The sequence below is a fragment of the Oncorhynchus mykiss genome, chromosome 25 (assembly GCF_057628025.1).
Source record: "Oncorhynchus mykiss isolate SJ-2025 chromosome 25, ASM5762802v1, whole genome shotgun sequence".
Lineage (NCBI taxonomy): Eukaryota > Metazoa > Chordata > Actinopteri > Salmoniformes > Salmonidae > Oncorhynchus > Oncorhynchus mykiss.
This window is the reverse complement of record NC_143046.1, coordinates 41365690-41380848: the sequence shown is the minus strand read 5'-3', so window position 1 is coordinate 41380848 and position 15159 is coordinate 41365690. Positions and strand designations below refer to the sequence as shown.

The 15159-nt window shown below is 40.6% G+C and overlaps 1 pseudogene; it reads right to left on the bottom strand.

Annotated features, from left to right (window-relative positions):
- LOC149971997 (general transcription factor II-I repeat domain-containing protein 2A-like) overlaps nt 1–14868 on the bottom strand; it is a 62849-nt pseudogene extending 47981 nt beyond the window's left edge.
- Nucleotides 14869–15159: the final 291 nt, after the last annotated feature.

Here is a 15159-nt window from a genome sequence, read left to right as displayed (position 1 = left end):
ATGTGATGGGTTTGTCTGCTAAAATAATTCAGACATGCCACAAATGTCTGCAAATTGCCATAACTATGCTATCTCGTAACCCGGTGTCCACTACATTATTGAAGACAGATTTCAGAAATCTGTCTCTACCCATATGTTTCCCCTGAGGCCCCAAACTCCCCTTGACGGTAAAACATTATACCTCTTCATTAATTCTGCTGATTGGAACATAGCCCAGTTGGATCTCCATTTCTGCGGCTGCATGCGGCATGTGTGTGTGCACTTGCGTGCATGCGTGAATGCGTGTGTACATATCAGTGGAGGCTCCTCAGAGGAGGAAGGGGAGGACTATGCTCCTCAGTGAATTTTTCATATTTTTATATATTGTAAAACATTTCAAAAGTTTACCTTTTAGAAAAAACTATGCTAAATATAATCACGTCACAAAATAACTGATTAAAACACAATATTTTGCAAAGAAAGTCTATAGTAGCGTCAACAGCACTGTAGGGTAGCACCATGGTGTAGCGTGAGGACAGCTAGCTTCCGTCCTCCTCTGGGTACATTGACTTCAATACAAAACCTAGGAGTCTCATGGTTCTCACCCCCTTCCATAGACTTACACAGTAATTATGTCAAATTCTGGAGGATGTCCTCCAACCTATCAGAGATCTTGCAGCATGAACTGACATGTCGTCCACCCAATCAAAGAATCAGAGAATTAATCTAGTACTGAAAGAATAAGCTACAGCTAGCTAGCATTACAGTGTATAAAATGTGGTGAGTAGTTGATTCAAAGAGAGAAAGACAATAGTTGAACGTTTTTGAACAAATTAATTTCTTCCAAAATGAAGGAGAATCAAGAGAGAAATAAAGAGAGAGCAAATGCAGTTAGCTAGTTAAGCCCACTGAAACCTCTTGCTCAAACAGAGGGATTCTATGGTAGCTAGCCGGCTATGACTTTCCAACAAGATACTGGAACTCTTCCAAGTCAAGGTAAGCTTTTTGTATTACTAATTTATTGCCATCAGGGCCCGCCGGTGTAACTACTTGGTGACTAACGTTACTGCATGATTGTAATATTAGCTATGCTGACTATGACATTCATTTAGTTAATATGGTGACAATGATGTAGGCTGTGTGCAGCGGTTTAGCTTGGAATCATTTTTTTGCCTGGTCACATACAGTTGATGTGTTGTGCATTGAAGTCCACAAGCGAAGGGAAGAGGTGAGAGGAGGAGAGTGCATAGATGCGAGAAGAAATACAATGTGGCTTCTATGAAAGTGAACTGTGTTTACACGTGACCAGGGGTGTACTCATTCCACTGATTCTGTTGAAAAACATTTATTAAACGGATCAAAACAGGGATAAACATACCTGAATTTGTCTAATAGAAACTCTTGTTTGCAACTGTTGGACTAATGATTACACCCTATATCAGCTAGATGCAGATAAGAGTGTGCAAGGCGGTATTGAATGTCACTGTCTACACATGTGCCAATTGTCTGTCACCTCAAATTTGTCTCTCGACCTGTGTGCACATACGCTGTAAACTTTCATTCATAGGCTAGGTTGTAGCAACCTCATGATGGGTATAGGGAAAATGTGAGTATCATGTAGTAGCCTAAACCTATCGATGTTACATTGAACTGGGTGAATGGAATATGAATGAGAGTCATACAATATGCTTAAATAGACATAAGGCCTTGCTCATGAAAAATAATTGGTCCTCCCTCATTTTAAACGGCACTGACCGCCACTGGTATGTACAGTATATACACACAGTACCAGTAAAAAGTTGGGTCACACCTATACTCATACTGACTGGTACTATATATATATATATATATAATAATATGTGTATATAGACAGATGAAGTCAGAAGTTTACATACACTTAGGTTGGAGTCATTAAAACTGATTTTTCAACCACTCCACAAATTGAACAAACTATAGTTTTGGCAAGTCGGTTAGGAAATCTACTTTGTGCATGACACAAGAACATTTTCCAACAATTGTTTACAGACAGATTATTTACCTCATAATTCACTGTATCACAATTCCAGATGGTCAGAAGTTAACATACACTAAGATGACTGTGCCGTTAAACAGCTTGGAAAATTCCAGAAAATTATGTAATGGCTTTAGAAGCTTCTGTTAGGCTAATTGACATAATTTGAATCAATTGGAGGTGTACCTGTGGATGTATTTCAAGGCCTACCTTCAAACTGAGTGCCTCTTTGCTTGACATCATGGGAAAATCAAAAGAAATCAGCCAAGACCTAAGAAAAAATATTGTAGATCTCCACAAGTCTGTTTCATACTTGGGAGCCATTTCCAAAAGGTACCACGTTCATCTGTGCAAACAAGAGTAGGCAAGTTTAAACACCACGGGACCACGCAGCCGTCATACCGCTCAGGAAGGAGAAGCTTTCTGTCTCCTAGAGATGAACGTACTTTGGTGAGAAAAGTGCAAACTCAAGTTAAGCAATTTAAAGGCAATGCTACCAAATATTAATTGAGTGTATGTAAACTTCTGACCCACTGGGAATGTGATGAAAGAAAAAAAAACTGAAATAAATCATTCTCTCTACTATTATTCTGACATTTCACATTCTTAAAATAAAGTTGTGATCCTAACTGACCTTAAACAGGGATTTTTACTAGGATTAAATGTCAGGAATTGTGAAAAATTGAGTTTGAATGTATTTGACTAAGGTTCATGTAAACTGAGAGGGGGGGGGGGGGGAGTCTAGCATACATCCTGCCTGACCCCTCCCAACCTCCTCCTAATCCTTCTATTTCTTTGGCCTGCCTCAAAGCCTGCCTGCTCATCCATCAGCAGATGGAGTGATAGACGACTGCACTCTGGACTCCTCTGTATCCACCCCTGGCCAGACACTAGTGTCATCCTTCCTGCATTCCAGTCATGGGAATTTCTCAGTCCCCCTGTGTCCAGGCCATTGGTTGGTGTCTTCCTGGTGAGGTCATTCCAGCTTCCCTATTGTATTTTCATAGGAAAAGTACTGCCTAATCATATCTCAAGCAATGTTTGTCTACACTCCAGCATCCTACGACACCCTACAACTTTGAATTTCTTTTTTTTTCTCAATTCTAAGATTAAACCACAATGGGAACTATGTGACATTTATTCAAAAGTTAAATATTGATGTAAAGCGTTCTAGTCAATGCTATGTGGCACATGATCTATCTTCGCACCAGTGGGAGATGCAGCTATATTATGACAAGGTGTTACTCTAGCTTTGTCTGTGGATCTCAGCCTGATTTACAGCACACGTTATCACACATTATCACCCCCCCCCCCCCCCCCCCCCCCCCCCCCCCGCCTATCTGTCTGCACAATCTGCTTTCAGATGGGTTCCTGGCTAGATTGAAGAGCACCTTTTCAACACAATGAAAGGCAGATATATTCCTCATACTCATCTGAAGCACCCCAAATTATGTATTGTGTAGTATAGAAAGGAAAGAGTTATTTCACCAAGGCGGTGCTGAAATCTGTAATGCCTTCAAGATGTTGGAAACGGGTGGACGCTTTATTGCGCACGTAAAAATAGCTTTTAAGAGGTTGTATTTTTCCATCGCTGTACAATGCAATCACATCCGAATTGTACTACAATGCAGACCAAATCATTGTGTGTTGATTTCAAATGGAAGGTAATCATGCTGCCATTTATCTTGAACACTTAAGATGTTTTTGGGGGGGCTATCAACATTTTGAGGGGAGAAAAAAAACTGTGTTAAAGAAGCAATGCCAAGATCCAGCTACAGTTAGATGTAATCGAAGGGAAACGGTTTGATTTGGAATCAGAAAACAAAGGGGGGTTTGTGGAAGTGAGTGACCCTATAGTGGCTAGTAGCTGTTTACTCTGGTCAGAGACTGGTGGCAGGGGACCTGACTGTACCCTCTATACGTGACTGAGGTCCCAAACCCTGCTGAAAAAAACCCAGCATAGACTAGAATATGGTGGTGACTAATGCTGGTTTTGCTGGTGACCAGTTTATGCTGGTATGCTGGTGAATCAGTTCAACATGCTGGTATACTGCACAATCAGTTCAACATGGAAATGTATAATATTTCAACCTTTATTCACCCACTCAAAAAGACAGCCAGACGTTTGTTGAATTCAAATGTGTTATCACTATGCTTCAACCATCTAAAAGCAGAACCAAATTCCAATGGAAAAACATTGTCAGATTTTGGGATTAGTTGCATCTAAATGTGTCATCACTTATCACTTTCAAACATTTAAAAGCACAAAGTTCAAATGGGAATACAGATGCGTTGTATTTATACAACAACTTAATGTTTTATCACTGTGCTTAATCTAATAGCACAAATGACCTGGATTGAAGTTGAGATTACTTAAAAGTACATAGCGCAAGTGATCAATGCTGTTCGAGATGCTGTGCAGATTATTATAGCATTGCGAAGATCTACACAGACCTGCAACTTTTGTACGCAATCTTGAACATGCACATATTTTATTTATTACATTAGAAAACATTTATAGTTATAGTAACCTCAAATGTGTCCATGGATGTGTTACTTATTTTAGGTTAAATAAATACTGTTACATTAGTTTGTAAAATAGCCTTAACTTTAGGCTATTTACTGTATTACAAAAGTAACATTGAATTGTCTTTGGTTGACAACTCAACCAAATATCAACATTTAAAAGAGAAGTAGTCTAGCTAGTGCTTGGATAGTTTCATTTGAGCCACTGGCTTAATCCTATTCTTTCATTTAATTGTTTTGTTTAGTTGGAGAAATTAATCCAACATCATTTGTTAAAAATGGACTAAGCAGATCAGTACACCATTTCTTGGTTGATAAAATTGGAATAGTTAGCCTAATTTCAGTTTATGTAAGAAAAAAAGAAGCAAGTATAGTGTAGAGAATCAATGTACCATCTGAACCACTCTGAAAAATATTTACAAAACCGAAAGTAAAAGATGCAAAAATAAAACTTAAGAACAGGAAGCATAGAAATAGAAATATAACAGATCTACTGCTTCTTAGACTTGCTTTCAATCTGTAACAAACATTTCTATGTGAACTTGCTTCAGGTCGCCCCAAAAAATACACATTGTAGCTTTAACTTGTCGACCAAGTTAATAGACTATTTACTGTATTGCAAAAGTGATATTGAATTGTGTTTGGTTGTCAACGCAACCAAGTATAAACATTTGAAGGAGATGTATATTTTGTGTCACTGACTTAGTCTGGCTTTAAATCCAGTTGTTTAGGTATTTTGCAGTGATTTATGCTGTATCTGGCAAAGTACTGTGTAAGTTTCAGAAAGAGAAAACAATGGCAAATTGTTGTGGACCTGTCAGCAGAACGTTTGAATGGACTTTTCCCACAACCTAAATACAGGGCAGGCGTTATGGGCGGGCCTAGGGGGCCTGTACCGCCCTACCGTACCTCCTTGACCGTACAAATCAAATATGGAAATATTGATCATTTATTTGACCGAGACGCACACCGACAGAAAGACACATCAATCTCAGTCAAAGCATCTGAACAAGTGAAACAGAGCCCCCCTGTTTGTCTCAGTATCTGTGGACCATGTATCTGATGCTGTCTGGACAGCGAAACAGCACCCCTCTGTCTCAGAATGGGTAGACCATGTATCTGACGCTGTCTGGACAGTGAAACAGCTCCCCTCTGTCTCAGAATGTGTCAACCTTGTATCTGATGCTGTCTGAACAGTGAACAAGCTCCTCTCTGTCTCAGAATGTAGACCATGTATCTGATGCCGTCTGGACAGTGAACAAGCTCCTCTCTGTCTCAGAATGTGTAGACCATGTATCTGATGCTGTCTGGACAGTGAACAAGCTCCTCTCTGTCTCAGAATGTGTAGACCATGTATCTGATGCTGTCTGGACAGTGAACAAGCTCCTCTCTGTCTCAGAATGTGTAGACCATGTATCTGATGCTGACAGTTTTTCCTCTTCCTGCCCTGATTCTATTTCTGGCCAAACAGCATCAAATACATGGGCTACATATAGAGGGCCACTTTTCGCTTGCTCGGATGCTTACTCCGGTGCTTTACAGTAAGCTTCAGCAGAGAGGAAGTGGAAAAGCGAGAGGGCTCACTCTCGCCAAATCTGTCCAGTATAAGCCCAATGCGTCTCTATAGGAATAATATGCAGACATATCTATTTATTTTTAAAACCTTTATTTAAATAGGCAAGTCAGTTAAGAACAAATTCTTATTTACAATGACGGCCTGCAGGGGAACAGGGGCAGAATGACAGATTTTTACCTCGTCAGCTCTGGGAGTTGATCCAGCAACCTTTCGGTTACTGGCCCAACGACCTAAGCTTGTCGCTTGCCTTCCCACCTTTGGGAAAAAGACTCCCATTGTCAGGGCGGAGACATGAGCATTTCTTCATTACATACAGATCTCTGGTTTCAGCCTCTTGCGAATTGCAAAGGAAGGTCATCGGGTGCACACTGCACTGTTAGAATGCTGGATTGCCCTAAAATAAATTGACGTTAAGCCAAAATGATATAATTACTCCTGTCTAAATAAAATGATTCTAAATACTTCACGAGGGAGCATGACTTATGAAATAGCTGTGGTTTGTTTCAAATACAGGTGTGGTCTAGCTGATTTAGGTGCAGCTGTCAGTGAAAATATTTGAGAAGTATTTGTGAAGATATTTGTGAAGATAATGTGTCTTGAATATAATTGAAAATGTTGCATCAAGAAGAAGGGGAGGCGTGTGTTTGCGAAGATATGGTGCACATCCAGAATGCATGCATATGTAGGAAAGTGCGCATTTGGCAGTGTTTTATCACATCCATTGCGAATGATAGTTCCTCAGTATTTAAAAAAGCTTTCCAACACTCCCGTCCTAAATAATCCCCAAGCCTCGGTGTGAAAGAGCAGAATATCACAATCTGATGATCCCATATATCCAGTGGAAATGTCATAAAAACTGCTTTCTGTCCCGAGCTCACTGGCGTAGGAAACTTTGAGGGCCCGGAATAGGCTAGTTTAGTTTGTTAGCGAAAGCTTCGGACTGGACCCTGTAATGATTTGAAACAACGTTGAACTTCACTTGCAATAGCTCAAGTCAAGACAGATAGAAAGGAAGGCAGGACAGGCGGAGAAGAGAGATTAATGTGACTGAAAGAATCGGAATTGTCATCAGGATATTTTCTACTTTTTATTTGTCGGCTTTAGGCATACGTACATTACTTCGTTGAGGCCTACTATTCTATCATTTCTTTCGCCGCCAATGAATCACAGTGTCTCAATGTGGCCATATGGCAGAGGCTAGTGCTCTTGCCATGGTTGAATTTTACATTTTGGATTTCATAATTTCACTTCAGATTTTTATGATTAACCACTTGACAATGATTATGAGAAACAAAAACGTTATTACTGAAATGAAAAAATGTGCATATATAAATATTCCTAACTGGCACGCAGATCGGTGGAAGTGGTAGAATAAATTGTAAGCTTCTCCAAACTTGAAACTCACGAGTTAACTGTGGTCTATACTATTACACCAATTTAAAAAAAATATGTGCACACATAGGAGGTCCTGTGAAAATGCCCGTCCAACTGATTCGTTCTGGCGTCAGGTCTGTCTAAATATGCCCGCGAATTCTGAAATATTTTCGAAGGCAGGCTACTAAAAACAAATGCAATTACAGTATACAGTAGCATGCAAAGGCTTAATTCAACGTAAAAGATCAACCATTCACATGTTAAATTTGACTGTACATTTTTAAACCACGATGCCAATGGGATTGCAACACTTGAAATACATATAACCTATCTATTTGCTAGGCTACTAACTTGGCTACTCGGTCCAATTTAAATGACAGATGTACATGGTCATTTCTTGTATGGCTACTTCAGGAACATGAACCCATCACAGAAAGAAAAGGTGAGGAATTGATTCTGCAAATAAATAGGAACAATTCCTGTCTAATTATTTTAGGTTCTGCAATATTTTTGAGAAAATTGCGAAATGCAAACTGACAGCTGCAAACAACCATTGACATATGGCAGTTTCCATTCAAGTCAAGACTGGCAGCTATTGATCGTGAACCCATGAGTTTAACAGTCAAAATGCCAGGATTAGAAGTTCCAAAACCCATCTACGGATCATGCACTGTGTTTACAAGACATACAGTCCTGTGGACTGACCAGGTGAATCCAGGTCAAAGCTATGATCCCTTAATGATGTCACTTGTTAAATCCACTTCAATCATTGTAGATGAAGTGGAGGAGGCAGGTTAAAGAAGGATTTTTAAGCCTTGAGACAATTGAGACATGGATTGTGTATGTGAGCCATTCAGTAGGTGAATGGGCAAGACAAAAGATGTAAGTGCCTTTGAATGGGGTATGGTAGTAGGTGCCAGGCGCACCGGTTTGAGTGCGGCAAGAACTGCAAGGCAGTTTTCCATGTGTATCAAGACTGGTCCACCACCCAAAGGACATCCAGCCAATTTGATACAACTGTGGGAAGCATTGGTCCAGCATCCCGGTGGAACGCTTTCAACACCTTGTAGAGTCCATGCCCCAACGAATTGAGGCTGTTCTGAGGGCAAAAGGGGGTGCAACTCAATATTAGGAAGGCGTTCCTAATGTTTTATACACTCAGGTATGTCTATGGCCACAACGCAACAAGCTGTTCCACAGATAGAAGAAGGAGCAATAGAAGGGAAAACAGTGCTTGTTCATTGATAAGCACACCAAAGACAGCATTAATGATAAGTAATAAAAATAAAGACGGCACTTCTAAAAGCCTATTTCACACCATAACCTGAAGAGTTCAGCGTACGACTAGCCACTTGCGATATGCACACACAGTTACAAGCCTGCTAGAGTTAATGGCAGGCGGACGAGCAATATCCTCCCTCATAGTGCGGATTAAGCCTGACCTGGAATGTGAAGCTAATTGAAGGTTGCTAGCTTTATCAACTTCTGAGTAGCTTGCTTCGCAGTATACTACAACTCAGATCTCAACCCATTTGTACACTTATGGGAGATTCTGGAGCGGGGCCCCTGATAGCGTTTTCTACCGCCATCAACAAAACACCAACTGATGGAATTTCTCATGGAAGAATAGTGTCACATGCCTACAATAGAGTTCCAGACACTTGCATAATCTATGTCAAGGTAAAGGCTTGGGCGGTATTAAGTTCGTCATACCGACCTTGTGCCATCCCAGGATATTTGGTAATACCGGCACTGAACAAAAGGGATGCTATTTTCAATCCGAAGGTTAGCAATACTAACAAGTACATGTAAAATCACATAGAGAATGCTAGTTAAATGCTAACGAACGCATGCAAACATTTTATACATTATTTTTGTATTTGTATTTTGTATTAAGGATCACCATTTGCTATAAAAAAAAATATTCCCGGGGTCCAAATGAGATTAAGGCAATTACATCACAAAATAATAAAAAATAAAACAGAACATCATACAACAAATTATTACACCCCTTCTCTACCACTACAATACAATACAAAATGTATAATACCACAATACAAAAAATATAACAACCTTACAATGTCCATGTGTGTAGAGTGCGATTGTTAGCGTTTGTGTGCATATGGGTGTGCCTTTGTGTCTCTTCACAGTCTGTTGCTTTATCTGTTTTTTAAATCTGATTTCACTGCTTGCTTGACTTACTTGATGTGGAATAGAGTTCAATGTAGTCATGGCTCTAATGTAGTACTGTGGGTTTCCGAAGGTCTATTCTGGACTTGGGAACTGAAGAGACCCCTTGTGGGGTATGCATGAGTGTCTGAGCTGTGTGCTAGTTGTTTAAAACAGAGAGCTCGGTGCTTTCAAAATGCCAATACTTCTCACAAAGACCAGTAATGATGCAGTCAATCTCTACTTTTAACCAGGAGTGATTGACATGCATTTTATTGATGATAGCTCTCCATATACATTTAAGGGTCAGGCGTGCTGCTCTGTTCTGAGCCAACTGTCATTTGCCTATGTCCCTTTTTGTGGCACTTGACCATATAACTGGGCAGTAGTCCAGGTGTGATAAAACTAGGTTCTGTAGGACTTGTTTTGTTACCAAATAGGATAGGCTCATCAGTCATTTTATCTGGGCTGGCAAGTCACCTACACTCAAAAATATTGGGGTTCAACAAAGGTTCTTCTGAGATCCTCAAAGTTAAGCCTCTTGGCACTGAAAATTGCCCCCAAAAGGTTCTTCCTTTTAGGAGACTGTCTTTCACTCTTCATAGAAGCCACTCCTCCTTTCAGTCGCATGTTGCACCTTACTCTACACGTCAGTCCAATGCATGTGCATAGCTTGCCAGCTAAATAGCAAGCTGCTCTAGACATTGGTGAAGTAACTAAACAACTTCAGTGGTTTAAAAAGTAACAGAATGGAACGATATAAACTGTTACTTTTTGTGGGGTTCGAACCGGCTCAGAACTTTATTTAGCTGGTTGGTAACAGTGGAACGGAACCCAAAAAATTAATGGTACTGTTCAGAATGAAACAATTGGAGAAGAAAAAATTGCTTCCAACCACTGGTTTGGACCATGACAGTTTACAATCCAGGATCTCCTCATCTCTCTCAATTTCCACATTATTCATTAAAATATTTAGTTTAGGTTTAGGGTTTAGTGAATGTTTTGTCCCAAATACAATGCTTTTCGTTTTTTAAATATTTAGGACTGGCTTATAACTTGCCACCCATTCTAAAACTGACTGCAGCTCATTGTTAAGTGTTGCAGTGATTTCGTATTCTGTGGTAGCTGATGTGTATAATGTAGAGTCACGAGCATACATGGACACACAGGCTTAACTCAGTGCCAGTGGCAGGTCATTAGTAAAAATAAAATAAAAGTAAAGAGCCTAGACAGCTGTCCTGGGGTATGCCCGACTACCTGGATTATGTTGGAGTAGACACCCTCTGTGTTAAAGAATAGGCTCTGTGTTCTGTTAGACAGGCAACTCTCAATCCAAGATATTGCAGAGGATGTAAAGCAATAACACAGATTATGGTCTGCTGCTTTTTGTCTCTAACATCAACTATGACATCCCTGCTCATAAAGTTATAGAAGTAACTCAAAAATAATACTCACAGTTTGCTGCACACCCCAAAAAAGTATTTTTTCAGCTGTTACCAAGAGGAGCTTAATTGTAAGAAATTCACCACTTAGCTTGATAACTAGCAACTAAGTTAGCAAACCAAATGCATAAAGAAAATGTAACACATTTAGAACAGTTAACTTAATAGTTTAAGATATCTAGCTGGCAAACATTTAGTTGAGAATTCTATACTATAACCTCATCACCTGGGGGCCAATTAAAATCATATATTAAAATCTCACCCTTGAATAGACTACTAGCTATTAGTATGAATGTTAGACAAAATGTTCACATTTTCGCATATAATCTCAGCAAAAAAAGAAATGTCCTCTCACTGTCAACTACGTTTATTGTCAGCAAACTTAACATGTGTAAATATTTGTATGAACATAACAAGATTCAACAACTGAGACATAAACTGAACAAGTTCCACAGACATGCTACTAACAGAAATTGAATAATGTGTACCTGAACAAAGGGAGGTCAAAATCAAAAGTAACAGTCAGTATCACCAGCTGCATTAAGTACTGCAGTCCATCTCCTCCTCATGGACTGCACCAGATTTGTCAGTTCTTGCTGTGAGATGTTACCCCACTCTTCCACCAAGGCACCTGCAAGTTCCCGGACACTTCTGGGGGGGAATGGCCCTAGCCCTCATCCTCCGATCCAACAGGTCCCAGACATGCTCAATGGGATTGAGATCCGGACTCTTTGCTGGCCATGGCAGAACACTGACATTCCTGTCTTGCAGGAAATCACGCACAGAGCAAGCAGTATGGCAGGTGGCATTGTCATGCTGGAGTGTCATGTCAGGATGAGCCTGCAGGAAGGGTACCACATGAGAGAGGAGGATGTCTTCCCTGTATTGCACAGCGTTGAGATTTATCCAATGACAAAAAGCTCAGTCCGATGATGCTGTGACACACTGCACCAGACCATGATGGACCCTCCACCTCCAAATTAATCCCGCTCTAGAGAACAGGCCTCAAGGTAACGCTCATTCCTTCGACGATAAACGTGAATCCGACCATCACTCCTGGTGAGACAAAACCGCGACTCGTCAGTGAAGAGCACTTTTTGCCAGTCCTGTCTGATCCAGCGACGGTGGGTGTGTGCCCATAGTCGACGTTGTTGCTGGTGATGTCTAGTGTGGACCTGCCTTACAACAGACCTACAAGCCCTCAGTCCAGCCTCTCTCAGCCTATTGCGGACAGTCTGATGGAGGGATTGTGCGTTCCTGATGTAACTCAGGCAGTTGTTGCCATCCTGTACCTGTCCTGCAGGTGTGATGTTCGAATTCACTGATCCTACACAGGTGTTGTTACACGTGGACTGCCACGATCAGCTGTCCGTCCTGTCTCCCTGTAGCGCTGTCTTAGGCTTCTCACAGTACGGACATTGCAATTTATTGCCCTGGCCACATCTGCAGTCCTCATGCCTCCTTGCAGCATGCCTAAGGCACATTCACCCAGATGAGCAGGGACCCTGGGCATCTTTCTTTTGGTGTTTTTCAGAGTCAGTAGAAAGGCCTCTTTAGGGTCCTAAGTTTTCATAACTGTGACCTTAATTGCCTACCGTCTGTAAGCTGTTACTGTCTTAATGACCGTTCCACAGGTGGATGTTCATTAAATGTTTATGGTTCATTGAACAAGCATGGGAAACCATGTTTAAACCCTTTACAATGAAGATCTTTGAAGTTATTTTGATTTCTACGAATTATCTTTGAAAGACAGGGTCCTGAAAAAGGGATGAGTTTATGACAAAAAACTATTTCTTTGCTTATCTGTTTCAAATTAAATTGTATTTATCACATTCTTCGTAAAAAACAGGTGTTGACTAACAGTGAAATGCTTAATTAGGGGTCCTTTTCCAACAATGCAGAATTAAAGATAAAAAAAATATAGAAATAGTGATACTCTTCATCCCTGCAACTCAGGACAGCAGATTTAAACAATGGACGCAGAAAGGCATCACATCATTTAGTACAATTATAAGGACTGGGAACTTCCAGGACCGAAGTAAAAAACATGGCTTGGATAAACAAGATTTTTACAGATACCTACAAGTTCGACACTATTTCTTAAGGGAGATAAAAGTGACTGACCCTCGAGCACCTCCAAAATTAATCCAAGTATTCACTAACGCATACAACTGGAGGAATAACAAAAAAACTTTTTTCAAATCTCTACTTGGGTATTCAATCCTCAAAGAAACATTCTACAAACTATATTAAAAAGAAATGGGAGGAGGAACTTAACATTGAAATAACTGATGAAACATGGTTGAACTTATTAGAGACTCAACTAAGCTCCACCAACTCAAGGTCATGGAGAGAATTCTGTTGGAAGAATGTCATACGTTTCTTCATAACACCTAAACTGAAATCAAAACAGACTGTCTCACTACACCCTTGTTGGAGAGAATGCGGTCTATTGAGGGCGGACCACTCTCATATCTTTTGGACTTACCCCGCAATCAAAACTTACTGGGGAGAAATAAGATCTAACATTGGAAAAATAATGGGATTTGACATAGAACAAAATTCATTTCTTTGTACATGGGTGAAATACCTGAACTTACACAATAGAGAAAAGTACCTCTTGAAGGTCCTACTGGCAGCCAGTAAAAAGGCTATCACTAGGAAATGGCTACAAAAAAAACCTCCCACAGTGGCACGATGGATATTTGTAGAAGAAATACACCACATGGAGCATTTGACCTTTGCTTTAAGAACACAAGAGGAGAGAGGTCAAGAATACTGTGGAAAATGGGTTTCGTACTTGGAAAAGGTCTAATTCAAAGATGCCAATGTAACTAATATGATGATGAAGGTATGACGTGCACTGTAACTGCCAGATCTTTGTTGTTCTTTTATTTTACTTTATTTGTACTTTCTTTGTTTTGCTACAATAAAAACAAAGTATAAAAAAACATTTTAAAAAATAAAATAAAAAAAGAAATAAATAGTGACACTAGGAATAAACGCACAGTGAATGACGAATAACAGTGACGAGTAAATATAACATGACTATATACAGGGAGTACCAGTACCGAGTCGATGTGCAGGGGTACGAGGTAATGGAGGTAGCTATGTAGATACAGTATAAGTAGGGGTAAAGTGAATAGGCAACGGTACAGATAATAGACTGAGCTGAGGCAGCAGTGTATGTGTTGAGTGTGAAAGTGTGTGTGTGGCATCAGTATGCATGTGGGTGCATGTTATGTGTGTGTGTGTGTGTGTGTGTGTGTGTGTGTGTGTGTGTGTGTGTGTGTGTGTGTGTGTGTGTGTGTGTGTGTGTGTGTGTGTGTGTGTGTGTGTGTGTGTGTATTTGTGTGTGTGTTTCAGTGTGTGAGGTTAGTCCAGTGTCTGTGCATAGAGTTAGTGCAAGAGAGCTGGTTCAAAAAAGGGTCATTGGAGGTAGCCAATTGATTAGCTATACAGCAGCCTTGTTTAGCAATCTTAAGGCTTGGGGTTAGAAGCTGTTGGTTCCAGACTTGGTGGCCTGGTACTGCTTTGCATGTGGTAGCACTGAGACCAGTCTATGGCTTGGATAGCTGGATACTTTGACCATTTTTGGGGGCTTTCTCTAACACCGTCTGGTATAGAGGTCCTGGATGGCAGGGAGCTTGGCCCCAGTGATGTACTAGGCCTTACTCACCACCCTCTGTAGTGCCTTACCGCCGGGTGCAGTTGCCGGACCAAGAGGTGATGCCGCCAGTCAAGATGCTCTCAATGGTGCTGTTGAACGTTTTGAGATTCTGAGGGCCCATGCCAAATCTTTTTAGCCTACTGAGGGGGAAGAGGTGCTGTCATGTCCTCTTCACAACTATGTGGGTGTGTGTAAACCACGTTCATTTCTTAGTGATGAGGACACCAAGGAACTTGAAGATCTTGACCTGCTCCACTACAGCCCCATCAATGTGGATTGTTTCCGTTTCCTGTAGTCCACGATCAGCTCCTTTGTCTTGCTGATGTTGAGGTAGAGGTTGTTGTCCTGGCACCACACTCCCAATTGACAGGTTAGCTGACAATGTCACGAAAGCTATGCGCACACTTCAGTG